The sequence below is a fragment of the Berghia stephanieae genome, chromosome 6, assembly GCF_034508935.2.
Source record: "Berghia stephanieae isolate SIO BIC M18660-M18661 chromosome 6, UCSD_Bste_1.3, whole genome shotgun sequence".
Taxonomy (NCBI): Eukaryota; Metazoa; Mollusca; class Gastropoda; order Nudibranchia; family Aeolidiidae; genus Berghia; species Berghia stephanieae.
Window position 1 is genome coordinate 52,870,377 of NC_088365.1, and position 26,548 is coordinate 52,896,924.

At 38.2% G+C, this 26,548-nt stretch overlaps 2 protein-coding genes across 5 annotated transcripts in view; both read left to right on the forward strand.

The window, feature by feature from the left end:
* LOC144975254 (uncharacterized) overlaps nucleotides 1-26,548 on the forward strand; it is a 178,948-nt gene that overhangs the window by 66,754 nt on the left and 85,646 nt on the right. The window lies entirely within an intron of this gene.
* LOC144975252 (uncharacterized) overlaps nucleotides 1-26,548 on the forward strand; it is a 63,314-nt gene that overhangs the window by 7,421 nt on the left and 29,345 nt on the right. The gene's annotated exons all lie outside the window — the stretch shown is intronic.

Consider the following 26,548-nt stretch of genomic DNA (forward strand, 5'->3'; position numbering starts at 1 on the left):
TGATGACGTCAAACGGTGCGTAAAGCTCGCATGTGGACTTCAGAGGTTTGATCTGTCGATCATATGTTCGTTTAAAAGTTACGTTGACAAAGTCCACATAATATATTATGTTCGTTTAAAAGTTACGTTGATAAAGTCCACCTAATATATTATGTTCATTTAAAAGTTACGTTGACAATAAATCTCCACATAATATCATATGTTAATGTAAAGGTTCCTTTGACAAATGTCCACATAATACTTGTTGCTGTATAACTCAGTAAGACATTCTCTATACAATACCTTAGTGTATCTTCATATTCTATAGATACGTGTGTCCAAATATAAATATTACATTATTTTACTGATCAGTTTGTCGTGAAAGATCATAACTTGCTGTGTTGATTAGAGTTTTAAAAAAAATAATACGTTTATCATTTCTAGATAACATATTAAAAAAATTGTTTTAAAGCGTCACAGTTTTTTAAAATAATTAATTGATTAGTTAACTTATTTATTTATTTATTTATTTATTTATTTATTTATTTATTTATTTATTTATTATTATTATTATTGTTATTATTTATTATTATTATTATTATTATTATTATTATTATTATTATTATTATTATTGTTATGTTATTATTATTATTATTATTATTATTATTATTATTATTATTATTATTATTATTACTATTATTATTATTATTATTGTCACAGTAAAGATTGTTCACAATTTTCTTATTAAATTTTATTTTATTAAGAACTGAATTCATCTCACTCCAGTTATATTTCGGTAGGCTTAGATAAACTTTACCTTCTAATATTAGATCGTCTTTCCTTTTATAGCCTTCCCTCGAATTAATTTCTAATTAGTGAATACTTTTCGTTCTACATTCTGTCACGTAGCCACTTATTATAAAAGCTGATAGGTCTAACATTCGACACTCACTTTCTCTCCACAATCTATGCCGGACGGCCAGTCACTCTATTCCTATATATATATTGTAAGATTTTTATCTTTTGGGACTTTGTAGATATTATATCTACACCATTAAGACGCCGGAGCTTTTAACTTTGATTGTATAATCTTCAAGGATCAAACCCAAGCCCGCTGTACTACACTATAACCCCTTACCAATTGCCTGGAAGTGGAATTTTACGAGTCCAATCCTGTTATCAGAGGAATAGATCATCCAAGCCCATCAACTGCCTGGAAACGTAAACTTATGAACCTGATATATTATCATAAGTTACGTAAAGTATTCATATCTCTATTTGTAACTACCACGATCACTGTTTATCTTTTTAAATTAAATTTCATCATTATTTTTATTTCATTGTAAACAAATCGTTAATTGTTTTTCATTTATAGTAACTAGTAAATTCTGGGGCCTCATTCTACATATATCTTTATGCATAGTCGAGTAGCTCTTTACTCACTTGAGACCATGACATTTTGGAGGGGACACATATAAAGAATTGAATTTATTTAGTTACTTATATCTATTTCATCTAACTTTAAAGTTTAAATTGTAAAACTCTTAATTGCCCCACTTGATCATATTTTAATTGAACTCCCTATTTACAGGATTAATTTTTTTTCTTTTTCATTTCTTCATTTAAATGGAATAGCAATTTATCCATTCATTCTTTCATTCAAATTGAATAGCATTTTATTGATTCATTCCTTCATTCATTTATTCACTTATAAATTATTCATTCATTCATTGTTCATTCATTTATTTATTCATTCATTCATTCATCCATTCATTCGTTTATTCACTCATTTATCCAATCATTCATACATTTATTCCTCCCTTCATTCTTTCATTCATACATTATCCATTCATTCATTCATCTATTCACTCAGTTTTTCATTCATTCATTCATTCCTTGTCCACTTTGTTATTATATCACTCATTTCATTTTGTTGTTTGCCTCATTCATGAATTGTTTTCAATATGTTTACATTCCATAACGATTCATTCACCTGTCATCCAATCACTCAGTGTTGTGAACACATTTTGTAACTATTGTAAATCTTACGATATTTTATTGTTTTGTATTTCAGACATCACTGTTAAACACTCTTCAATGCCTAATTACAATTGTTGAACAACCATTGAACAAGAGAGAGGTCCCAGCCACGAACTGAGTTGGTAAATATATCCTTCATTATTCTCTTTTACATGAGTTGGGCATCACATAGTAACTATAGACATCGTGATTTGTTTTGCATAGTGATTTGTTTTAAATGCATTTTTGGCATATTACTGTTACCGAAAACCACTTATATATTATGTTCTGAAAAGTGAGTCTTTAAAAACTAAATAATAATAAAAGGAGTCTACTAGCCGTCGTGTTATATTTAGTGATAGATAACTTGGGATTATTTTGGCATCCTATTATTGTTATCACACTCTAGTATATTAGCGTCATTGCGAATAATTGTACACAAACTAACGACGAGTCACACACATTGGTGATACATTTTTCGTAGTAACATAGTTTAGAGTACACGCGATTGACACATTGTTATTGACACAAGTCATAATAGCTCCGCATTGTATTGACACATTGCTTTATAAGATATAACGATAAAAGGCATCAAATTCAACATACATAATAAGTTGAAATAAGAGAGAGAGATTTCTAAAAATAGAACAGTTCATTCCAGTAAGTGTAAATAAATAAAACAGTCAGTAACAGTATCCTGTCAATATAATATATATAAAATATCGTAACTAATTTATTGCAACATGGAAGCATATAAAAGATACTTAAGTCTCGCAAAGGACTTAGAAATACCCCAGGAAAGAATATTTTCATGGTGCGAAGAGAAAGTAAAAGAAGAAAAAGAACATGAAGAAAGAATTCGTAGAGAAGAAAATGAAGAAAGAATTCGTAGAGAAGAAAATGAAGAAAGAATTCGTAGAGAAGAAAATGAAGAAAGAATTCGTAGAGAAGAAAATGAAGAAAGAATTCGTAGAGAAGAAAAAGAACACGAAGAAAGAATACGTAGAGAAGAACGAGAAGAAAGAGTCCAAGAAAGGGAACTAAAAAGACAAATAGCATTAGCAGAAGAAGAAACCAAAAGGACCCAAATGATGCTGGAAATTGAAAAAACAAAAACCGGTCATGAAAGAAAACATAATAATAGTGATGAATTTTTCGTGAAACTTCCACGCATGCCAACATACGATGAACGCTCAGACTGTTTAGAATCCTTCTTACACCGATTCGAAGTTCAGGCTAAAGGTTATCGTTGGCCAGAAAGCAAATGGGCCACAGCCTTGATTAACTGCTTATCTGGAGAACCGCTAAAAGTTTTCTATACCTTAACAACTGAAGATGCAGATGACTATGGAAAAATTAAAGACGCTCTACTAAAAAGATTTAGATTAACGGAAGATGGTTACCAGGAAAGGTTTCACACTGCAAAACCGGAAAGTGGAGAAGACTTTAATACATTCGTGAACCGAATTACTCAATTTCTAAATCGGTGGCTTGAGTTGGCAAACGTAAAACAAGACGACTTTGCAGGCCTTTACTATCTCACGCTGAAGAATCGAATCTATCAAGCTTGCAACCCAGATTTAGTCGCATTCTTTAAAGAGAGAAAGCCAGAAAACTTGGACAAATTAAAAATCTACGCAGAAAACTTTAACAGCGCACATCCATTGACACCCCTTAGCAGAACATTGAAGGAACCATACTACGCTGCCGCTGCTCAGAGTCCAGGTACACCTAAAGTTCAGTACTCAAATAGAACGAGCCGATCAATCACTCGGAACACGCAAGTGAAACAAGATGATCATAGTAACAAACCATGGAACAAACAGTTCAATAGAGACCATAGCCGACCCTATCAAAACAAAACAAGAAATAGCACTGACAATAATACTGAGTATAAGAAAACCAACAAACCTATAATTAAATGTCAATATTGTGGAATGAAAGGCCACACAGCAGACAAATGTTACAAAATCGTGGATATCCGAAAGAAACTGCAAATGCATCACTCCAAACCAGTGTAAATAATCAGACACGAATAATGTCAGGAGAAAATATAAATGTGTATTGCGTGAAAGGTATGTCACTTTTAACACAAACTCACAAATCAGGATCGCTATTTTTTTGTGAAGGCAAAGCTAATGGAACTGATTGCAAAATATTGAGAGACACAGGATGCAGTACAGTAGGAATAAAAGCATCTTTGATCAATGACGAAGACAAAACTGGAAAAACGGTACAATGCATCACATTCAGTGGCACAGTCGAAACCTTTGAAACAGCTAACGTGTACATAGAAACCCCATACTATACAGGAATAGTGGAATGCTGTATACTTCCCAACCCCGTCGCTGATGTTATTGTTGGCAATATAAAAGGTCTTAAAGACAACCCAAAAGATGTAAAAGAATGGTCATTAACCCAAGAAACAGCTTGTCTAGCAGAAACAAGAAAGATGACTAAGACAACAGAGAAGCCAATGACTATTTCTCTAGAACCACAACAATTTGACAGGAACAGGTTCATTGAAGAACAGAAAAAGGACCCGACTTTAACTTCATATTTCAATATCGCAAACAAAGGGACGAAATCAAAAGTTGAATACATCATTGAAAAAGATATTCTGTTCAGGTTACATAGGAAAAGAAACAAAATAGCTAAACAACTGGTCACGCCGAGTATTTACAGAAACAAAATCCTTGGAATAGCGCACGATTCAATAACTTCTGGACATCTTGGGAGCTCTTCCACATTGAAGAGAATATCCGAGAATTTCACATGGCCTGGAATTACTAAAGACGTCCGAGAATATGTGAAATCTTGTGACACATGCCAAAGACGAGTCGCAAAAGGCAGAATACCGAGATTGCCATTAGAGACAACCCCAGTTATTGAAAAAGTTTTTCAAAAAGTTGCAATTGACATTATAGGCCCTTTAACAAAATCAGATAGAAACCATACACACATACTAACACTAGTCGATTACGCAACCAGGTGGCCAGAAGCGATAGCATTGAAATCAACTACATCGGATCACATAGCTGAAGCATTGATGACAATTTTTACTAGAATAGGCATACCAAATGAGATACTGTCGGACAATGGACCCCAATTTACATCACATATGATGCATGAAACCATGAAACTCATGGGAATCCAACACTCATTCACAACTCCCTACCACCCCCAAGCAAATGGTCTTTGTGAAAGATTTAATGGCACTCTAAAGAATATGTTAAGAAAAGTGTCAGCAGAAAAACCAGATGATTGGGACAGATACTTACCAGCAATCCTATTTGCATATAGAGAAATACCCCAAGAATCTACAGGCTACTCCCCATTTGAGTTGATGTATGGACGATCACCTCGCGGCCCGATCAATATAGTAGCCGACATTTGTAAAGGGAATGAGGAGGACAATAACGAAATTATGTTTGCTTACGAATATGTAAGAAACCTGAAAGACAGAATAGAGGACACGTGTAAGCTAGCACAGGAATCCGTCACTAAAAAAGCAGAGAAATACAAGGAATACTCCGATCGAAAAAGCAAGTCAAGAAAATTTGAGATTGGTGACAAAGTACTAATACTCTTACCCGATGACTCGAGTAAACTTTTAGCTACATGGAAAGGACCATTCAAAATAACAGCAGTAAAATCTAATGTTAATTACGAGATTAAAATTTACAACACAACAAAGACATTCCATGCAAATATGCTAAAAAAGTATTTTGATAGAGACACAGTGTCGCAACCTATGTTTACTAATATCGAAGCTTCAAATGCAGGATCAATCATACCGTTGGTCATGGGACACAGACACCCGAGACAGAAAAACGAACAAAAATCGCACAATTGCAACCACATAAGACAAAAAAAGAAGTACGCAAAGTACTTAGGCTCCTAAATTTTTACAGGAAATACATTTGCAACTTCGCGCACATCGCGACACCGCTAACAAATCTGACAAAGAATGGGTCACCGAACAAAATTGTTTGGACAGAAGTGTGTCAGAATAGCTTTAACCAATTAAAGGCATTACTCTGTTCAGAACCAATTCTTAAATTACCCGACATATCAAAAGAATTTGTTGTAAGAACTGACGCGTCTGATAAGGGCATCGCAGGTGTACTATTACAGGAACATGAGGGAACTCTAATGCCTTGCTTATATGCAAGCAGAAAATTATTGGACAGAGAATCACGATACTCTGTAATAGAGCGTGAAGGACTAGCCATCGTCTTTGCTTTAAAGACATTCAGCAGATATCTACTGCTAAAAGAGTTTGTGGTCGAAACGGACCATAAACCACTCACGTACATAAGAAATAACAAAATGAATAATAGTAGAGTACTAAGGTGGAGTCTATTTTTGCAAAATTACACTTTCAGTATCTCTCACATACCAGGCTGTGAAAATATTCACGCCGACCTACTTTCTCGATTAGTATAAACACGTGAGAAGGGTATAACTTAACCTCCCATGCATACTGTTAGTTACCTCGCAAACTATGCCAAATCAGAACGCACAATTTCGATAATTTTATTTGTAAACATGATGACCCAACTTAATGTAACATTGAGTATTGTTTGGATATATATACCATACCCATTCATGATTTGGGAAATATTCTCTTTACTATTATTGTTATGAATTTTCACTCATTTATGATTAATAATTGAAATGTCAATATTTCATTTACATTTTCATTCATTTCATTTAGTAAATTACCTTCATATCATCGACTTTAATCATGCTTCATTACCATCACTATTGTTTATCACAATGATTTGTAATCACATTGCCATCATGTTGTTCATCACAATGATTTGTAATCACAATCTTTCATTGTTATTGTCGCCCATTCATATACCTACGTTAATATAAACATTTCCATGTCTAGTTAATAAATAATTTAATTGTAGCACAAATCATAACAATGGATTAATGCTAGAGTATCATGATAGTAAATTTACTTCCGTTTGTAAAATCTATCTTTCCCATAATGGTTAAAGAGTATATTTTAAACGTGGGTGGGGGGTGTCACAGTAAAGATTGTTCACAATTTTCTTATTAAATTTTATTTTATTAAGAACTGAATTCATCTCACTCCAGTTATATTTCGGTAGGCTTAGATAAACTTTACCTTCTAATATTAGATCGTCTTTCCTTTTATAGCCTTCCCTCGAATTAATTTCTAATTAGTGAATACTTTTCGTTCTACATTCTGTCACGTAGCCACTTATTATAAAAGCTGATAGGTCTAACATTCGACACTCACTTTCTCTCCACAATCTATGCCGGACGGCCAGTCACTCTATTCCTATATATATATTGTAAGATTTTTATCTTTTGGGACTTTGTAGATATTATATCTACACCATTAAGACGCCGGAGCTTTTAACTTTGATTGTATAATCTTCAAGGATCAAACCCAAGCCCGCTGTACTACACTATAACCCCTTACCAATTGCCTGGAAGTGGAATTTTACGAGTCCAATCCTGTTATCAGAGGAATAGATCATCCAAGCCCATCAACTGCCTGGAAACGTAAACTTATGAACCTGATATATTATCATAAGTTACGTAAAGTATTCATATCTCTATTTGTAACTACCACGATCACTGTTTATCTTTTTAAATTAAATTTCATCATTATTTTTATTTCATTGTAAACAAATCGTTAATTGTTTTTCATTTATAGTAACTAGTAAATTCTGGGGCCTCATTCTACATATATCTTTATGCATAGTCGAGTAGCTCTTTACTCACTTGAGACCATGACAATTATTATTACTATTATTATTATTATTATTATTATTATTATTATTATTATTATTATTATTATTATTATTATTATTATTATTATTATTATTATTATTATTATTATTATTATTATTATTGATTAAATGATTTGTTTATTTGTTTTGGTTTGAGTCACTGGTCACCGAGTTTTCTTTTGGATTTGGTATTTTTTATGGTTTTATCTACTAAAAATGCTTGACATTACACGTACTCACCCGCACTTTTTATTCTCCCCCCCCCCCCCTTCCTCCAACCAATTTGCCACGTTTTCTCCCCTCAACCACCAAAAACACCAACCCATCTCACCCATCTCTCGCACTTCTATCTGCACTGCACCTCCAGCAAAACGCCGCGGTCAGCAAGGGGACACAACTCAAACGGCGTAACTCCGCCAAAGGTTTACAACCGGTTATCACCCCTGCAGAGAAATTATCCGCCACCAACATTCACCGCAGTCGGTCCATGCACTCGGTGAACCAGCAGCCGTCTGCTGTCTCTGTCAATAACAACACGGACAGCAATGGCTCCGCGTTGAAGCAGAATCTGTCGGTTTTAAATCCCAAGAAAATCTCCACAGCACCATCGTCATCAAACACGAACAGCAGTGAGAGTAGGAATCACACTCCTATCATAATGAAACCCTCCATGAACGGTGGTCTTGTGTCGACTAGAAATACCGTGAACACCTCAAGTAAAAATCAAACAGGTAACATCAACACAGCACACTCAGTCAATGGTGAGAAGGTTGTCAATGGTAGAAATGGTGATGGTGGTGGTAGCACAGGTGGTGATGGCAAAACCGCTGCAACATCAGCAACAACACAGCCGTCAACATCTACGCCATCGTCAGCAGCATCCACAGCAGCAGAACCAGCGGGTGGTTTTTACGTCAAAAGAAAACAGCAAAATCAGAAGGTTTTAACCACCACAAACTTTTTACCCTCTTCCCCCTCCCCATCCCCTTCCTCCTCCTCTTCCTCAGTCCCAACCTCTACCCCGCAATTCTCTATCGCTTCATCTTCAACATCAGCAAACGCTTCTTCTGCTAACTCCGCCACCACTACAGCTATGCTTCCTCCTAAAGCGCCTTTGTCATCTTCAACTCAAAATCTGTCCTCTACATCCTCATCATCGGGCAAATTCCAAATCCTTCAATCCAAGCAGCGCCCTCCGTCTGCCTCGAATTCCAACTCGATTACTAGCCCTTTGCTGATGACGCAGAATCGGCCAGGTCTGAGCAAGTCTCAAATTATTAGCAGTCGTAAGTTGAGTCTATCTTCTCCTCCTCCATCCTCTTCCGCTCTCTCCGAATCAACAACCCCAGCCGACGAATTGCGTGGTTTGCCTAGTGTCAAAATGCTTGCACAATCATTTGGCAGTAACACAGCTTTGCACACTTCTACTAATAATAACTACACACAACAATCATCCTTTACGTCCGGTCGACTTTTATCGCCTGGAAGTCGAGGAGTATCGAGATCTACTAGCAGTGTGTGTTTTGGTCAATCAAAAAACCCTCACGCATCTTCTAACCGTATTCTCTTTTCCAAGAAGACAAACGCCGAAGGAGACTCTTCAGCCACATCGACCAACACCGGCAACAGCACCACGACGATGAACGGCAGTGCAAAAACACAGCAACAAAGGCAGCCAGAACAACCAAAGGACGTCGTACACAGTTCCCTCGAGAGACTAGATCAACGCGGTAGAAGCAACAGCCAAAATTCAGATGTAAAACAATCCTCATTCACCAACTGTTCTGCCGAAGGTCCTTCAGAACTTGAAATGGCTAGAGCGAGATTGAAAAGCAATAGAAATTCTAAGGAAGTTTTAGAACAACCAGAAAACGCAACGCCTTCAGAAAACAAACCTAGCAATAAGAACAATAGCAATCCTAATAGCAAAACTGTCTCTTCTTCGGTAGAGTCCAAATCTACCATCACACCCACCTCCACAAAAGCAAATGAAGCAAAAGAAATTACAACAACATCCGTAAACGAACCAACATCCAAAGCCGATCCGGTTACCAGTACGAGTGATAAACCCCGCGAAGCAGCAACGACGTCATCGTCTCGCACTGGTGCATACGTTAAAAAATCAGGGGTCAAGGTAGCAGCAGAGGTGGAGTTCTTCTTTCCAAAGTGTCTTCGTCATCGTCATCCTCGAACATCGTCAAAAATTCTGCCACACTTTCTTCAGCTTCCTCCGACCTCGGCAATAAGATAAGACGCACCAAATCCAGGGAAGAGCTACAGACTAAAGATGCTTCTGGGGCGGGGACGACACAGCAGACGATACCAGACCGTGAGGGCCTTCTGAAGCAGATCCAGGCCCGCCGTGTGGACACTGAAGGGACCAGCAACGTCCAAAGCATGGCCAAGTTGTCCAGATCCATGCCTTCGCTATTTGCAGCAGGTAAGTTGTCTTTGTTCACTTTAACTCTCTGTTTCAGACCATGCAGTATAACCTGGGTGGGGATCCTGACCTCCCATAGTGGGCAGGGAGGTACATGCTGTGTCTTCTATCCCCCCATACCTGTTTTCCAATTGTTTCCTGTCTTTGTCTTGGAATGAGATTACTTAGTTTTGTCCTGATCCTTGCCGGAGTTCCTTGACTGGGAGGGAAACAGTCGAATGTATAGTTATAGTTTTGGGAGATGATATTTTTTTCCTTGTAAATCATCTCTCTGTTATGCATTGTATTATGTTTAGTTTAAATATTATATTATATGATTGGTAGACATTTGAGTGTATTCCTCTTAGTTGGGACCTGTGCTTGTGTCTGGATGAGACTTTTAGGTGATCTCAAACTAAGTACTTTAACGGTGTGCTCTTGGAATCTACATCTGTTCCCTATTTGAACCCGTTCCCCTTTGTCTTACCTTTTCTTTTGTGCTTGAATTGTAATTCTAGAACTTTTTACTATCCTATTCTCTTCCTTTTTACAGGCGCTGATATGACCTTAATGTGTTGCAAGCGCCGTAAAACCCCTTAAAAACAAACAACAGCAGTATAACAAAGTGTTGTATGCAGTTATGTTTGAGAATAGATATACTGAGAATTGGAAATCTTTGGCAGAAGCGCAATCTGCCAATCTTCTGGTCAGTGAACTGCCATACTCTGGGAAAACCCCATATTTTAAAAATTGTCCAGAAAACTCGTCCTTCAAATATCGATCGATTTGAATGGCCCTCATCTTGGAAAAACTCTCAAACCTGGGATTTCTTAAAGAGTTCGATCGATATTTGAAGGACGGGTTTTCTGGCCAAATTTTAAAATATGGGTTTTTTTCCAGAGTACGGCAGAATACTGTTACTGTTATCTAAAATAGAACAGTGTCTTTGTAGAGATTTTACTCTATCACTCAATGCGTCTTATTTCATGTCTGAAATTTTATCTGATATACCAAAAGAGATGTCGGATCATCATCATCATCATCATCATCATCATCATCATCATCATCATCATCATCATCATCATCATCAATCATCAACCAAAATCATCACCCTATATCGTTATCGTACTCATCCACCTCATCTCAAATCATCGACATTATTCTCACATGAAATGATCACGTGACTCCCACCTCATCGAAAACCCAACACACAACATGTTAACATCCACCGATTTTTATTCTGGATTCGTGGATTCTTTTTCTTATACGTAATGTATTGAAAGGGGATGACCTCGTATATTTTCCCCTCTCTCCTCCCCCACCTTCCTTTTTTATTTTTATTTTGCTACTAACATTTTTAAATACGAAATTAAACGACCAAAGCGGTTCGCCATATTTTTGTTCTACGATTGTCGACCATCTTTACTACGTCACCTGACAACAACGAGTGATCTCCCTTGACAACACGGACACACACGGTATGGAATGAACCATTTTATTTGTAGCTCTTTTTCAAATGCAGTTTTAACGTTTTACTGGAATATTTGACTAGATGGATGAGACATTTTGAAAACGATTTTGTTGTGACCCGGCGTCTTGATGTGGTATGATCCCGAAATGAAGAAGATGTTAAATAAAGGAATTTTAAAGTTAAAACCGACATTTTACTCACTTGCATGTCTGATAACCTAAATATTGATATGGTCTCAATCATGTAATGTAAATACTCACAAACCAAGGCACAAAATTGTCCTTTACGACAATGTTAAATCATTGCCTCTCTTTGTCTTCTGTTATCAGGCATGTAAATGTATAGCGATCAGAAAACAGAAATTGTGAGTTTGTTCACGCGGTGAAATGCTATTCATCCAACACAATAACACACAGAAGCGTAGCCCATGTTTCATAATATGTTTTATCGTAAACTCAATTTGTAACATGTAAAACACTCCGGAATAATACCGTTTGGAGACGACGGGTCACAATTTATGGACTTAAACTTTTATTAATTTTTTTTTTTGCTTTTGTTGTAGTTTTATTTTTTTTGTTTTTTTATTTTTTATTTTTTATTTTTTTAAATTGTTTTTTTTTTGCATGATAAAAGTTTCTGGTACGCTCTGAAGGTTAGAATTTTTAATCCCCTGCTTTTATTTATTGAAAATTTAACGTGTAATTTTTGTTTAGTCTTTGTAACTTGTTTACATTTCAACCATTATTTAAAAACCCCAGTAAACCAGGTCTTTGTTACTGGACCGATTGTGACGAGCGTTGTGAATCGTAATGGTTGGAGACAAGATTTTACGATCAGTTCAAAGACTTGTAGATTTAATACTATGTGAACATAGCCTGGCACTTATCGGTACCGATCCATAATAAAGCAACCATAGGAAAATGTTTCGGCTAAAGACGCTTCGTTAGCTATTTGAAAGGGAGGCGCCCATTATACCAAACCCGTGAAATGAGAAATGGCTCCCGTGGAGAAAAAAGCCGTTAATGCCTCAAACACATTCTGTCGTACTCTGAGAAAACAAAATACATTAAAAAAAATTTTGGCCAGGAACTCGTCCTTCAAATATCGATCGATTAGAATATACTCTCATCTTGGCAGAGAATGTCAAACCTGGGACTTCATCGAAGACTTCATTACACTTTCAGATTTGAGCCTTTTGACAAGATGAGTGTCTTTTTAATCAATCGATATGTAAAGGACGAATTTTCTTTTTTTTTTAAATGAAGAATTCAAATCTTTTTTTACACCCCCCCCCCCCCCCCCCCCCCCCCCCCCCCCACCCCCAACAATATGCCAACATTGCATGTCCACTGTTAGAATGCGAGGCTTGGATAATAACAGAAAAACGTTCTGTGAATACATTCTATGTGAAATGTTCTTGACATCCAATTGTAGTCTTTCCATTGGTTGGTTGGTGTCCCACATGACCATGGAATACCGGACACAATAAAACGCCCACCATTGTACTATCTATAGATCAATTAAGAAGAGGGAGGAATGGGTTGGCATAATAACTTCTCCAGGATGATAGGAAAACACTAACCTCTATTTCCTTTATTTTTCTTTATGGAAAGGGTGGAAGGAGTTGGGGAGGAGGCATAAATATCATACGTATTGGACTTTTTCCTTCTGAAAATGACTCTTTCCCTCAATAGTTATTATGACTTTTGCGAAAAGCTGACACTCTTTATCATTGGGTGACGAGCTTAGGAACATTGACAAAATGTGACGAGACATATATAATTAGAAGAATGCGCTGGCCGTCACGTGGGGCATGTCACGTGACGAATGCGTGGTCGTGGACAAAAACAGAGACTGACAACCATGGAGATTGACCGGAAATGGTCACACGCCTGCGCAGACGCGTAACCGGATGGAGAATCGGACTCGAGCTTTTGAGAAGTCTGCAGACATCGGAAGGGAATTTCTCACGAGTCCAGTAGAGAATGCAAGAGATGCTTTGGATCATGGGGTGGGAGCTTAAAGAAAGAGGATATAATTCATGAATTAAGGACTCTCACGCACTCCAGCAGAATGAAGTGGCCTGGATTACAATTTGTAGAATTTTATCCTCAGTCGCATGACCACTGTAATGATTTCAACGACCTCATATTATGAATGTGTTGAATTTTATATATATATATAATATATATATATATATATATATATATATATATATATATATATATATATATATATATATATAATATATTGTTATGGCATCAAAACACCCAAAGGCAAAAACCACTCTGATAGCACTTAGTATGTAATGAATAAAACAGTAAACAGTGCGGCTATGTGGTCTAGTGGTATGACACTCGCTTTTGGATCGGAAGGTCCTGGGTTCGAGCCTCGCGCTCGGCGCATAGTTGAGTCCTTGGAAAAGGCTCTTTACTCACATTCTCTCACCGAACTCAGGTGTAAAATGAGTACCTGGCCGTTAACAGCGTTGTCTTTGTCCGAAAAAATGTAATATCGCCTAATAGGCGTTATGTCTCGTCCTACATGTTAAATGTTGCTGTTGCCAGGGACCCTTTGTAAAGCGCTTTGAGTACATTTAGTGGATATTGCGCTATATAAAAGCTCAATTTTTTTTAAACTGGAAAAGAGCAAGGGATTCTTCACACCCCCATTTACATTTGGGGTCATCATCCTATTAAGGAAACAGTAGACACTGATGAAAAACAAACAAACGGGTAGCTGAGTGACCGCCGAAGACTTTGCCGGAAATCCCACCAACCAATGGCCAGGATGTGTCTATAATTTATGCTTCATTGCAGGGTAGCGTGTGCAAATGGGTCAGGAAGATTGAAGAACTGTCTTCGACTTCTTCAATGGGATTTTGAAAAGACATGCAGCGTTTGTGTAAACAGAAAGACGAGTGAATCTGAGAATGGAGTGGGTTGGAGGGGGGGGGGGGGATGTGTGGTTGTTTGTGTAGCAGGCAGCTTGCTATGAAGCGGCATGTAATGGATTTATTTTGGTGTTATTTGAGAGCGGGGTTCTGAGATTCGGAATGTCAATGAATTTGGTCAGCATATGTTGTTACTCTCACGATATTTGGATTTTGGAGATAAGCGAGAATTACTCATGACCATGGATGGCAACAAAAAAAACAACAAAAAACCGATAACAAAGACCTGAGTAACGTCAACTTCATTCTATCTATAGATAGAATGCGCTTGGCTAAGAAGCTCATAACATTACCATCCAGAAGTGTAACGGACCAACACACAAATCTATGTGTAACCTTAAACTTTTATAGTCTGGATAATACAGTTATGTGAGAATTACTTGTAAACATGGATGGAAAAAAACCCAAAAAAAAAACAAACAAACAAAAACAACAACAACAAAAACAACAATAACAAAGACCGGAGTGACCTCAATTTTCACTTAATTCTATCAGACTATAAACACTTATGGTTACACCTTGTATTGTGTGTTGGTGTGTTATATCCGGCTGGCGAATGTTGTGAGATTGCTAACTAAACCCACATCATCAATTGGCAAAATCGTAATATATTATTTTTTAAAATGATATACGACCGATGGTGTTAAATATACAGAATACATAATCTACAATATGGCAATAAATGAATACATGTGATCTGACAACAGACTAAAGGATTACAATCTATAAAATTCATATCTATTAGAATAAATCAAACACACTAAGTAACAAACAACAATAGAACGATATGATATATGGACCCCCCCCCTCTCTTTCTCTCTCTCTCTCCCTCTCTCTCTCTCTCTCTTTCTCTCTCTCTCTCCCCCTTCTCTCTCTCTCTTTCTCTCCCCCTCTCTTTCTTTCTCCCTCTTTTTTTCCCCTATCCCTCGCTCTCTCTCTGTCTCTCTCTCTTTCTCTCTCCCTCTCTTTCTCTCTTTCTCCCTCTTTTTCTTCCCCTATCCCTCTCTCTGTGTCTCTCTCCCTCCCCCTCTCTCTCTCTCTTTCTCTCTCCCTCTCTTTCTTTCTCCCTCTTTTTCTTCCCCTATCCCTCGCTCTCTCTGTGTCTCTCTCTCTCTTTCTCTCTCCCTCTCTTTCTCTTTTTCTTCCCCTATCCCTCTCTCTCTGTCTCTCTCTCTCCCCCTCCCCCCTCTCTCTCTTTCTCTCTCCCTCTCTTTCTCTCTTTCTCCCTCTTTTTCTTCCCCTATCCCTCTCTCTCTCTCTCTCTCTCTCTCTCTCTCTCTCTCCCCCCCCCCCCTCGTTACCAATGCGATCTTTGCTATAAATCAATCAGATCTTCGGTAAGTCTCTTAACAGAGAAGATAAAATCTTCCATAGAAAACACGACGAGAGCCGGTTCTTTGTCAACGTGAACTGATAGCAATCTGGGGCTGGGAGGGATGTCACAACATTGGGCATTCCTCGTCAGGTGGAAATAACTCTTTTGTTGCTTGTTCTTTTGTTTTACTTCGGGTTTTTTTCTTGGATGAATGGCCAAAATACTGTTTTGTTTTAGTCATTTTTAAAATGAAGGTCCGTAACTCTGTTTTATGTTGTCTTGTTTTATATTTTTGATTTATGTCCAAAACTGTTTTATTTATTTATTTTCTTATATTAAGGTCAGCAACTTTTTGTTTTGTTTTGTTTATTTAGTATCTGGTCACAACTCAGGATGGGTGAAGTTCGTTGCATTCTCTCTAGACATTCGCTGTAAACGTGATTATATCTCCAAGCTTGAAGTGCGTCAGTGAATTTTAGATTTCTGATTTATTTATTTTTCAAAGATTCAACGTATTTAGTTGCACTCGCATTCACCTTAAGAGATACATATACACGATGCCACTCATATGCGAATTCCACCTTGGAGATAAAGTCCTTTAGAGCCAGTCGACCCATGGTGATGGGGTTTATCCCGGTTTCTTTGCGTGAGACGGATAGTAATTGCTTGTTACCGTTTGGGTAGGATGGATGAATAAAGGCATGTTTATTTTGTTTTCATTATTTTTTTTTAATGAATCACTTCACCCCATTCTCCTCACCAAGATGGTCGTAGAGAGATGATTTTACAAATATTGTCCTCACCTCACGGGCCTCACCCCAATTCATTCTCCTGACCTACAGTGGTCGTAGATGGCCCTTCCATCTACATCTGTCCTCACATCATGGGCCTCACCTCAATTCATTCTCCTGACCTACGGTGGTCGTAGATGGCCCTTCCATCCACACCTGGCTGTCCCCACTTTTCCTCATCGGTATCTCTCTGTCCATCCTTGCCGATTCCTTTACGTTTCTGTTTCAGGAATGGAAAGAAATTGAATTCAAAGCTACAAAGATGGAACGTGGTTTTATTCTCACTCCGTTTTGATGTAGAATATAAAGGATGTCTTGTATTGCACCGAAAAAAAATTATATAGAAAAATAAAAAAACCAAAACCAAAACAAAACAACACCCCCCCCCCCCCCACCAACTTTTATTCAACGCGTTCAAAGCATTATTCAACGATTACGTATTTACTAAGAAATGATAGGGTTTTCCAACGAGAGACTGGAATAATATAGACTTTTACTCTACGATATGCGCACACTTTTATTAGATGCATTATAATTCCCATAAAATGCTCACATCTATTTTTAATCACCCTGAAGGAATTTCTTGTTAATCTCGAACCTGAATAATTGTGAATACTTTATGTGAACGCACCTTAATTCCCGTGCAACGATCACATTTGATCCAATCACCCTGTAGCCTACTATAGAACAGATAACATCCACGGTCATTTCGTCCTATTTCAGCCACCGAATCAATCAAATAATTTGTATAGATTCATACATTGTGATTATTCAATGAGTGTGAATTCTGTCAATGAATAGACATGCCAAACGTGTACAGTTTGTATATTGATCCACGTGGAAATAGATCTAGAGTCGTCTGGCAATAATAAGGCTAATTTGAATTTGAATGCCATTTGTCTGCTTTGATTTCAACACAAAACACTCATTTCGTCGTGCAAAATAAACAAATAAAAAACCCTCAACAAAACAAACAAACCAAACTAAACAAATTAAAAACAGACAAACAAGCAAATTAGGGGCAGCGTGGCTCAGTGGTACGGTCTTTGCTTCCTACCCGAAAGGTACCGAGTTCCATCACCCGCCGCTGCGTTGTGTGGCCTTGAGCAAGTCACCTCGCCCTAGCTCACTTTGCGGCGCTGCTCTGTCTTCCCTTGGAATAGACCCTAAAGACAAAGTTCCCCTTGGAAAGGGGAATTTTATTTATTATTTTATTTTTATTTTAAAAAATCTAAACTGCCTCCCCCTCAACAAAAACAAAACAAAACCAAAGACAAGACAAACAAACAAACAAATATTCAAAGACAACAACAACAAAAACAACGCGTATTTCAAATACTGATCGAGTAGAATGACCCTCATCTTGACCAAAAAACGCTTTAGCCCGGGACATGGGAAGTCCCAGGTTTGAGGGTTTTTGCCCCATTTAGCACGTAGGGCGAGACATGACGCCTGTGATGTGCTACGGTATGTTCCCCTATGTTTTCCCCTTATAGACGACATTATCATTGGCCAACTTGGTGCTGTACATAGCGCGACTCGAACCGGGGCCCTTTTAAGGCAGAGAGCGAGTGTTACACCTCGAGACGACTATACCGCACAATTAAACAAAACATGCTTTTAAAATGTTTTTGCTGTTGTCGTCGTCATCGTCGTCGTTGTTGTTGTTGTTGTTGTTGTTGTTGTTGTTGTCGTTGTTATGGTTGTTGTTGATATTGTGTTCAATGTTTTACCTTCCTGTGAAAGCAGAAGTCGATTTGAACTCTCCAAATTGAACCAGTCACCCTGAGGTGTTTTATTCTTGGTTTACCGATTATCTATCAACCCCCAACCCCCCCCCCCCCTCCTAACAACAACATTCACGCATGATTTGACAATGCGTTGCCGAATCAGATCATCATAATATTGTCATTGTCTGACGGATTCCAATCCATAGAAATCCCAACCGAGCTGATTCCAATCCACTGATAGGGATTCCCACAATCACAGACTTCCACAAACACAACCCTACGGTACACCGAAAGAAACACATTCTTAAAATTTTGGCCAGAAAACTCGTCCTTCAAATATCCATCGATTTAAATGACCTTCACCTTATCAAAAACTCTCAAACCTGGGACTTTTCTTGAAGACTTCATCGAAGTCCCAGGTTTAAGAATTTCTGACAAGCTGAAGTCATTTTAATCGGTCGTTATTTGAAGGACGAGTTTTCTGGCCAACAATTTTTTTACGTGTTTTTGGTTTTTGTTTTACAAGAATACGGCAGAACAGAAGATTGTCTCCAAAAGAGGCCGTCAAAATACAATTTCTGGGCCTGTTCTTCTCAATGGAGCTTTTGTTCTACCTTAAGCAAGGCGAGGGCTGTATATTCTGTATTATGATTACGTCTGTCTTCACACTGCATGCATAACACACACACATTCCTTGCAACGTGATTGCATAATGAGATTTGTCGTTATTGTCGACCGTCGCTGATCTTGTCTTTGTCAGGATTGAAAATTGAAGTGTTTTTGAAATGATTTTTCGTCTTTAAATGCCTCGTTAGGTTTTGAGGGATTGAATGAAGCAACAACATAATGATCAATCTATCAACAACAATTTAGACATTGTGACGGCTATTCGTGGCCATAGACAATTATAATTACTTTTGAGTTTGTGCCAAAAGGGATATTTTTGTAGCAAAAGACGCGGAGAGAAATTGTCTGCTTTGGTGGATATTTATTGTTGTGCACGTCTGATAACCCAAATTGTTTTGGGCTCATTTTTGCATTGGAAACAGTCTCAAATCATCACAAAATCTTGTACATTAAAATTAAAATCAACTTTCATCCAGCCCACAGTTTGATTCAATAGTCTGCTGTCATGTCGCCCGGCAACGGGGAGCAGCGTGGTTATAAACAAAGAAAATCGGTACTTTTTATTCTTCATGCTGGCTAGAACTTTTCAAATGTCATGTGATCAGAATGTATTTTTATAGTCAAAACAAAATCATATTTATGTTTTTCTCCTCTGGAAACACTTTTATGCTCGTCGGAGAAATATTTCATAAGGGCGTCCGTTATTTTTCCGATAGTTTAGAACCAGTAACTAAGTCACCATATGTCATTACGAGGGATGTGACGTCATGACTTTTGAAGCCTATTGCGTTAGGTTATCAGACCTGGAAGTATGTGCACGTAGGTGTCGATGTATCTCTGGTTCAAATCTTAAGAAACAATCCAAAAACTCAGGATTTGTCACCTAACAGACATCAGCAATACAGCCGTACTCTGAAAACACACATATTTAAAAATTTGGCCAGAAAACTCGTCCTTCAAATATCGATTCGATTTAAATGACTCTCATTTTGGCAAAAAACTCTCAAACCCGGGATTTCGGCGAACTTTGCCTTAAGGAGTAACTTTGCCTTTGTAGATCAGTGGGTCATTTTGAGTCATCTCAGCTGTGTTGTAGTTATTATCCTGGTTAAATGGCTGAACTTTTTATCAAGGGAAAGAAATCATGACCACAAAACTAAATATATTATTCTAACTGGTCCAATATCAAAGTTACCCCTTAAGGCAAAGTTACCTATTTAGGCAATGTTACCTCTTGGCAAAGTTACCCCTTAAGGTAAAGTTACCCCTGAAGGTAAAGTTACCCCTAAAGGTAAAGTTACCCCAGTTGACGGGAGGTAAATAACTGTGTATTTTTGAGTTACAGATGGTACAGAAACGCCTTTTGTCAGTCTGTCTATTCTATTGGCAATTAAATGAATTCTTTATATAGTGCAATATCCACTCTACATGCGCCAAGCGCTTTCCCTGGCCAACAGCAACACGTAACATTTAGAACGAGACATGACGCCTGTTGTGGAATATTACAACGCTCAGGTACTCATTTTACACCGGGGTACGGTGAGAGAATGTGCGTAAAGAGCCTTTTCAAAAGACTCAACTATGCGTCGAGCGAGGCTAGCTCGCACCTAGGACCTTCCGATCCGAAAGCGAATGTTATACAAACCACAAGACCACATCATCATTGCCTTTTTCACCCTGGGTCAGGGTATAGGCCACAGACAAACAGTTTCCATCCTTCTCTATCCCGAGCCAACTTTTTTATCTCATTCCAGGTCTTACCACTTCTCTGTATATCAGCTTCTTTAATTCTTCTCCATGTTCCTCGTGGCCTTCCCCTTGATCTTCTGCCCTGAGGGTTCCAGTCCAATACTTTCTTTGTTATAGTTGAGTCATTCTTTCTAAGCGTGTGTCCAATCCACCTCCATCGTCTTCTTCCTATATCCTCTCCTACTGGTTTCTGCTGTGTTCTTTTCCATACTTCTTCATTTTTTATTCTATCCATCCATTTTATTCTGAGTAGCTTACGCATGCACCTGTTTACAAAAATCTGTACCCTCCTTATACATGCCTGTGATGCGTTCCAAGTTTCACATCCATACAGTAGGACAGACTTCACGTTTGAGTTGAAAAGTCTTAGCTTTAGTTGAAGGGAGATATCTTTAGTTCTCCAAACTCTGTTCAAAGATGTGAATGCAGCCTGTGCCTTTCCTATTCGTGCTTTCACCTCTGCTTCCGTGCCTCCATCCTTGTCAATTATACTTCCGAGATAGCAGAAAGTGTCTATATCTTCGAGTTCCTGATCTTTTACTTTGATCTGCTCCCTTTGACGCGTACCTATCCTCAAGACCTTTGACTTTACAGGGTGTATTCTTAGACCAATTGATTCCGAGAGGCTGTTTATAATTGTGGTTTTTGCTTGCATCTGGTCCTGGGTGTGGGACAAAAGAGCCAGATCATCTGCAAAATCCAGATCATCCAACTGTGTCCAGGGGGTCCACTGTATCCCATTTCTTCTCCCTTTGGAGGTTTCCTTCATTAGCCAATCAATGGCAAGGATGAACAGGAATGGAGAGAGCAAGCATCCCTGCTTGACACCAGTCTTAATTTCAAAGCTGTCAGTCAGCTGATCTTCATGTACAACCCTGCAACTTGATCCTTCATACATTTCCTTAATGAGGTTTACTATCTTTTCAGGGAGTCCATAATGTGCCAGAATTTTCCACAATGTTGCTCTGTCAATACTGTCGAAAGCCTTCTCGTAATCCAGAAAGTTGACAATAAGAGGAGAGTTCCATTCTATAGACTGTTCCACTATGACTCGCAGAGAGGCAATCTGGTCGGTGGTTGAACGGTTTTTTCCGAAAACCTGCCTGTTCGTCCCGCAGTTTAGCATCTGTTGCATTCTTAATTCTCTCTAAAATAATACGGTTGAAAACCTTTCCTGGGATAGAAAGAAGAGTGATGCCTCGATAATTATTACAATTACTGAGGTCCCCTTTCTTTGGAAGCTTGATAAGATGTCCTTCCTTCCAATCCTTTGGGAATATCCCGTCATTCCAGATTCTCTCAAATAGTGGGTGCAGGGCCTCAGCATTTCTTTCCGCATCAACTTTTAGAGCCTCCGGTGGAATCTGGTCTGGTCCAGCAGCTTTCCCCCTTTTCATCTTGTTAATGGCACCCACAATCTCTGCTATCGATGGTGGATCACAGCTAATTGGTAGCTCATTCCTTGCAGGCAAAATTTCTGGCTGGTTGTCTGGTGGTGGTCTGTTCAGAAGGCAGTTGAAATGTTCCCTCCATCGTTCAGATTGAGCCTCTTTTCCAAAAATAGTTTTCCCATCTTTGTCTTTGACTGGTACCTCTGGTTTCCCATATTTTCCAGCAAGTGTCTTGGTAGTTTGATAAAGGATCCTCATGTGTCCTCCAGTCGCTGCTGCTTCTGCTTTCTCTGCAAGTCTGTTCATGAATGCTTCCTTGTCTTTCTTCACAGATCTTTTGACTTCCTTAGCTATGGCTCGATACTGCTCTTGTGCATCCAGTCTTGAAGCCCTTGTTCGGCTTGCATTCACTTGTTCCTTCCTTGTTCTCCTCTTTTCAATAAGGTCCAAGGTGGTTGGACTTATCCATTCTTTATGTTCCGATTTCTTTACCCCCAATACCTCGTGGCAAGTTGTTATGTAAACTTCCTTGATCTTTGCCCAATGTGACTCTACATCTATGTCCTCCTCGAGCTCAGTAAGAGGTTGGAATCTATTACTCAATTGTAGTTTGAATTCCTCATTCTTTTCCCCATCAAGTGCATTCACCTCGAATTTTCTTCTTGTATGTGATCTGGCCCCGTGTTTTCTGAGTCGGAGCTTAAGCTTTGCCAATAGCAGGTGGTGGTCTGATCCAACATCTGCCCCTCTCCGCACTGTCACATCTTCCAATGAACGTCTGAATCTACGAGAGATACAAAAATGATCAATCTGATTCTCTGTCACACCATCTGGTGAGACCCAAGTTGCTTTGTGGATCCTCTTATGGGGGAACACTGATCCTCCAATCACCAAACTGTTGAATGCACAGAAATTTGCAAATCTCTCACCATTATCATTCATTTCTCCCATGCCATGACGTCCCATGATACCTTCATAGCCTACGTTATCCTGTCCCACTTTTGCATTAGCATCTCCCATCAATATGTTGATGTCTTTCCTTGGCAACTTGTCAATGACTTGTTGTAGCAGACCATAAAATGTATCTTTGTCCTCATCTGTTGCATCATTTGTTGGGGCATAGATCTGTACAATGTTCATGCTGATCTTCTTACTCCGTGTTGTAAAGGACGCCATGATGATCCTTTCTCCGCATTGTTCCCATCCTCTCAGTGACTTCTGGGCAAACTTGCTTAGAATTATTCCTACTCCCTGTGTATGAATCCCGTCCCCTCTCCCTGAATATAAAATCTTCTCCCCAGACTTGAGGTGTTTCTGTCCGGATTGTATCCAGTGGGTTTCGCTTACTCCAAGTATATGCAGCCTGTATCTTCTCATCTCAGTCACAACTTGAGAGCTTTTTCCTGCTTCATACATGGTGCGAACGTTCCACGACGCAATTCGAAGCTGCTTGTTTGGCGAAGACGTCATCGGGTCAGCAGAGTCCTTTCGGCTTTGTCTGTTGTCCTTCATAAATTCTGTAATTCCAGAAACTCTTCGGTCGCCCAAGCTAAAAAAAGGATTTGGTTTGTCTGTCTGTGTTTCTGTAACGGTTTGAGTTTAACGGAAAGGGGTGTTAACCCTTTGCCAACCCCCAACCTGGAGGACCAGGTGACTCAAAGATGGGGGAATCACACACCATTAGTCGCCTTTTACGACACGCTGGCTTGGCGTTGGGCTATTCTTGACCCTCTCAGTTGAGGGACCCCGGACACCACACGGGGAACAAGACCACATAGCCGCGCAATTATTGGTATCGACAACGTTCGATTCTTTTATCTGATTGATTCTTGATTTATTGTGTTTGATTTTGTTTTGTTTTGTTTTCTTCCCCTCTTCGTAGCCATTCCTCTTTTCTTTCTTTTCGTCTTGTTGACAGTTGTAGAATACCAAAACTCTAATCGAACCCCTGGCAAAGGTCCAAACTCCAAGGGGTCCGACATGTTATCTGCCCCCATTGTAGTTTATATAATCATGTCTTTTGTGTGTGTGTGTGTATCGCTACTCCCGATCTCAATGGCTGTGTCTTGTGTCGTTGATTTAGTGGCAGGAAGCCTTTTGTTTACACACGGATTTCTCCAGATTGAATTTGTATCTATTTCATTATCTAGTCTTTTTTTTTTTTCCTATTAAAAAAAAAAAATGTCTGTTTTTGTTTTATTTATATTTTTTTATCATTTGCAAATCTATTTTTAAAATCTTAATACTTTGTAAATATGTTTCGTTCAAAATATGCCAACATTTTGGAATAATATGAAAATTACACCAGACTTTTATTGTTGTTGTTGTAAAGATCGAAATAGCTATGCTAAGAAAAGAAGGGGAAAAAAACACATTAAAAAAGCAACAACAACAACAAAAAAAAAAAAAAAAAAAAAAGAAAAGAAAAACCCAACAAAACAACAAAAACAAACAAATAAACAAACCAGAAACAAACAAATAATTCCCGCCCCCCCCCCCCCAAAAAAAAAAAAAATGAAACAAAAACAATAGAAAAACACTCGTTATTCTGTGAGTATCGAATCACACTGGCCTCGTGATTCTAGTGCTCTAACTACTTAGCCACAGTGTCTTCCCCTCCCCTCAACCCCCTCCTTTTCCCCAATAATTTTGGCATAATGAGTGACAACCCCACTTAGTCTAACCCAGAGAGTAGCCTGTATTATAATATAGTATGTGCCCAAAGTCAATAGTTATACAGGTCGACCCTCGTGTGCCAAATCAGGCTTAGAGCTGTAGCTGTATGCCATTCCATGACCAGTTATGACAGTCTGTTGTTGGTTCTTCTATCAGTTTACAGATGGCACCGCTCATGGCACCACATATTTCCTGGAGTTGGCAGTCCTGACACTAGCTGGTTGTCTTATTACCATCCATGGTGGCGGTTCTCGTAGTTTAATTATTTTAATATAAATTAATAGTCATACTTAATGAATAAATAAATTAATTAATTCGGCCATTACTGACTTAATTATTTGATTAATTTTGACGATTCATTTATGTTTAATATTTATTGATATATAAATTAATTGATAAATAAATATAGATACATGAATAAATATATAAATAAACGAATAAAATTAATAAATACATATAATCTATCTAGATGCTGAATAGATAGATAAATAAATAAATACATAAATAAATAGATAAATACAAAAATACATGAATAAATTTAGTCATAGACAAAATAACTAAAATGGATAAATAAATGAATAAGAAAATAAATGAAAAAAATGGTTTTGAACACATTGCCCATTGGGAGTCCCTCCTCCCTCCCCTTGCCTTGGGTCAGACCTGGTGAGATCGAGGCTGTACAATACATGCTGAAATGTTAACAATTCGTAGTTTTCAGAGGGAAGAAATAGAAGTTACTACAATTACCTTTACAAATTAATATTTTACCGTTATCAGTATTGAATATTAAATCTGCCTTCAAAACCCTGAATAGATGCTTTATGGCACCACCGTTTTCTGTTTAACACATTGTATTGAATCAAAAATGTCGATTTATTTCTGTGAAGCCAAAAAATCGTATTTTTACGAAATATTCGTAGTATTTGGCATGACTGAATACAAGAAAACAAACAACACACACGTCTGTTGTCATCTCTCCCATTCCTGGTGGTTTTCTTTTCTTTCTTTCTTTTTTTTCTTGTCTTTCTTTCTTTCTTTTCTTTCTTTCTTTCTTTTCTTGTCTTTCTTTCATCCTACCCGTTGCGTCGTGTTCGGCGACTTGTATAACGGGGACAGACGACTGGCTGCAGACACGTGTGGTTGTGTTGGATAGTCCAGTGAACGGGTTGTTTTGTTGTTGTTGTTGTATCACCTTGTACTGACTGCACCGTTCGGCACAGGAGATTGGCTAGTATATTTGGATACATATTTGAATTCGGGACATCTATGTTCAATTATGCATTTTCCCCATTCCCCCCCCCCCCCCCCTCAAAATCACTGCTGGGTGATATGGAAGCGCGGGGACTGGGCCGGGCGTAAATAGATATCGTCTTCCCCCGAGTTCGATACCGTTCCTATGGCTGTGAGATGTCGATACCCCGTTATTTATAGAGGGATCCACCACCAATCAGGGGCTGGCATTCTAGATGAAAAAAAAGACGAATTTTCCCCCCAACCAAATAAACCTTTATTCTGCGACCTCTTTTCAAATGACTGGCATCAAATGTATAGAGAAAACAATCATGACGTCAGTTTTTCTAGTTTTAAGGCTACGCTGTATGTCTATCGATTTGCATGGCTGCTCAAATGAACGGTTTCCCATGATATAGGC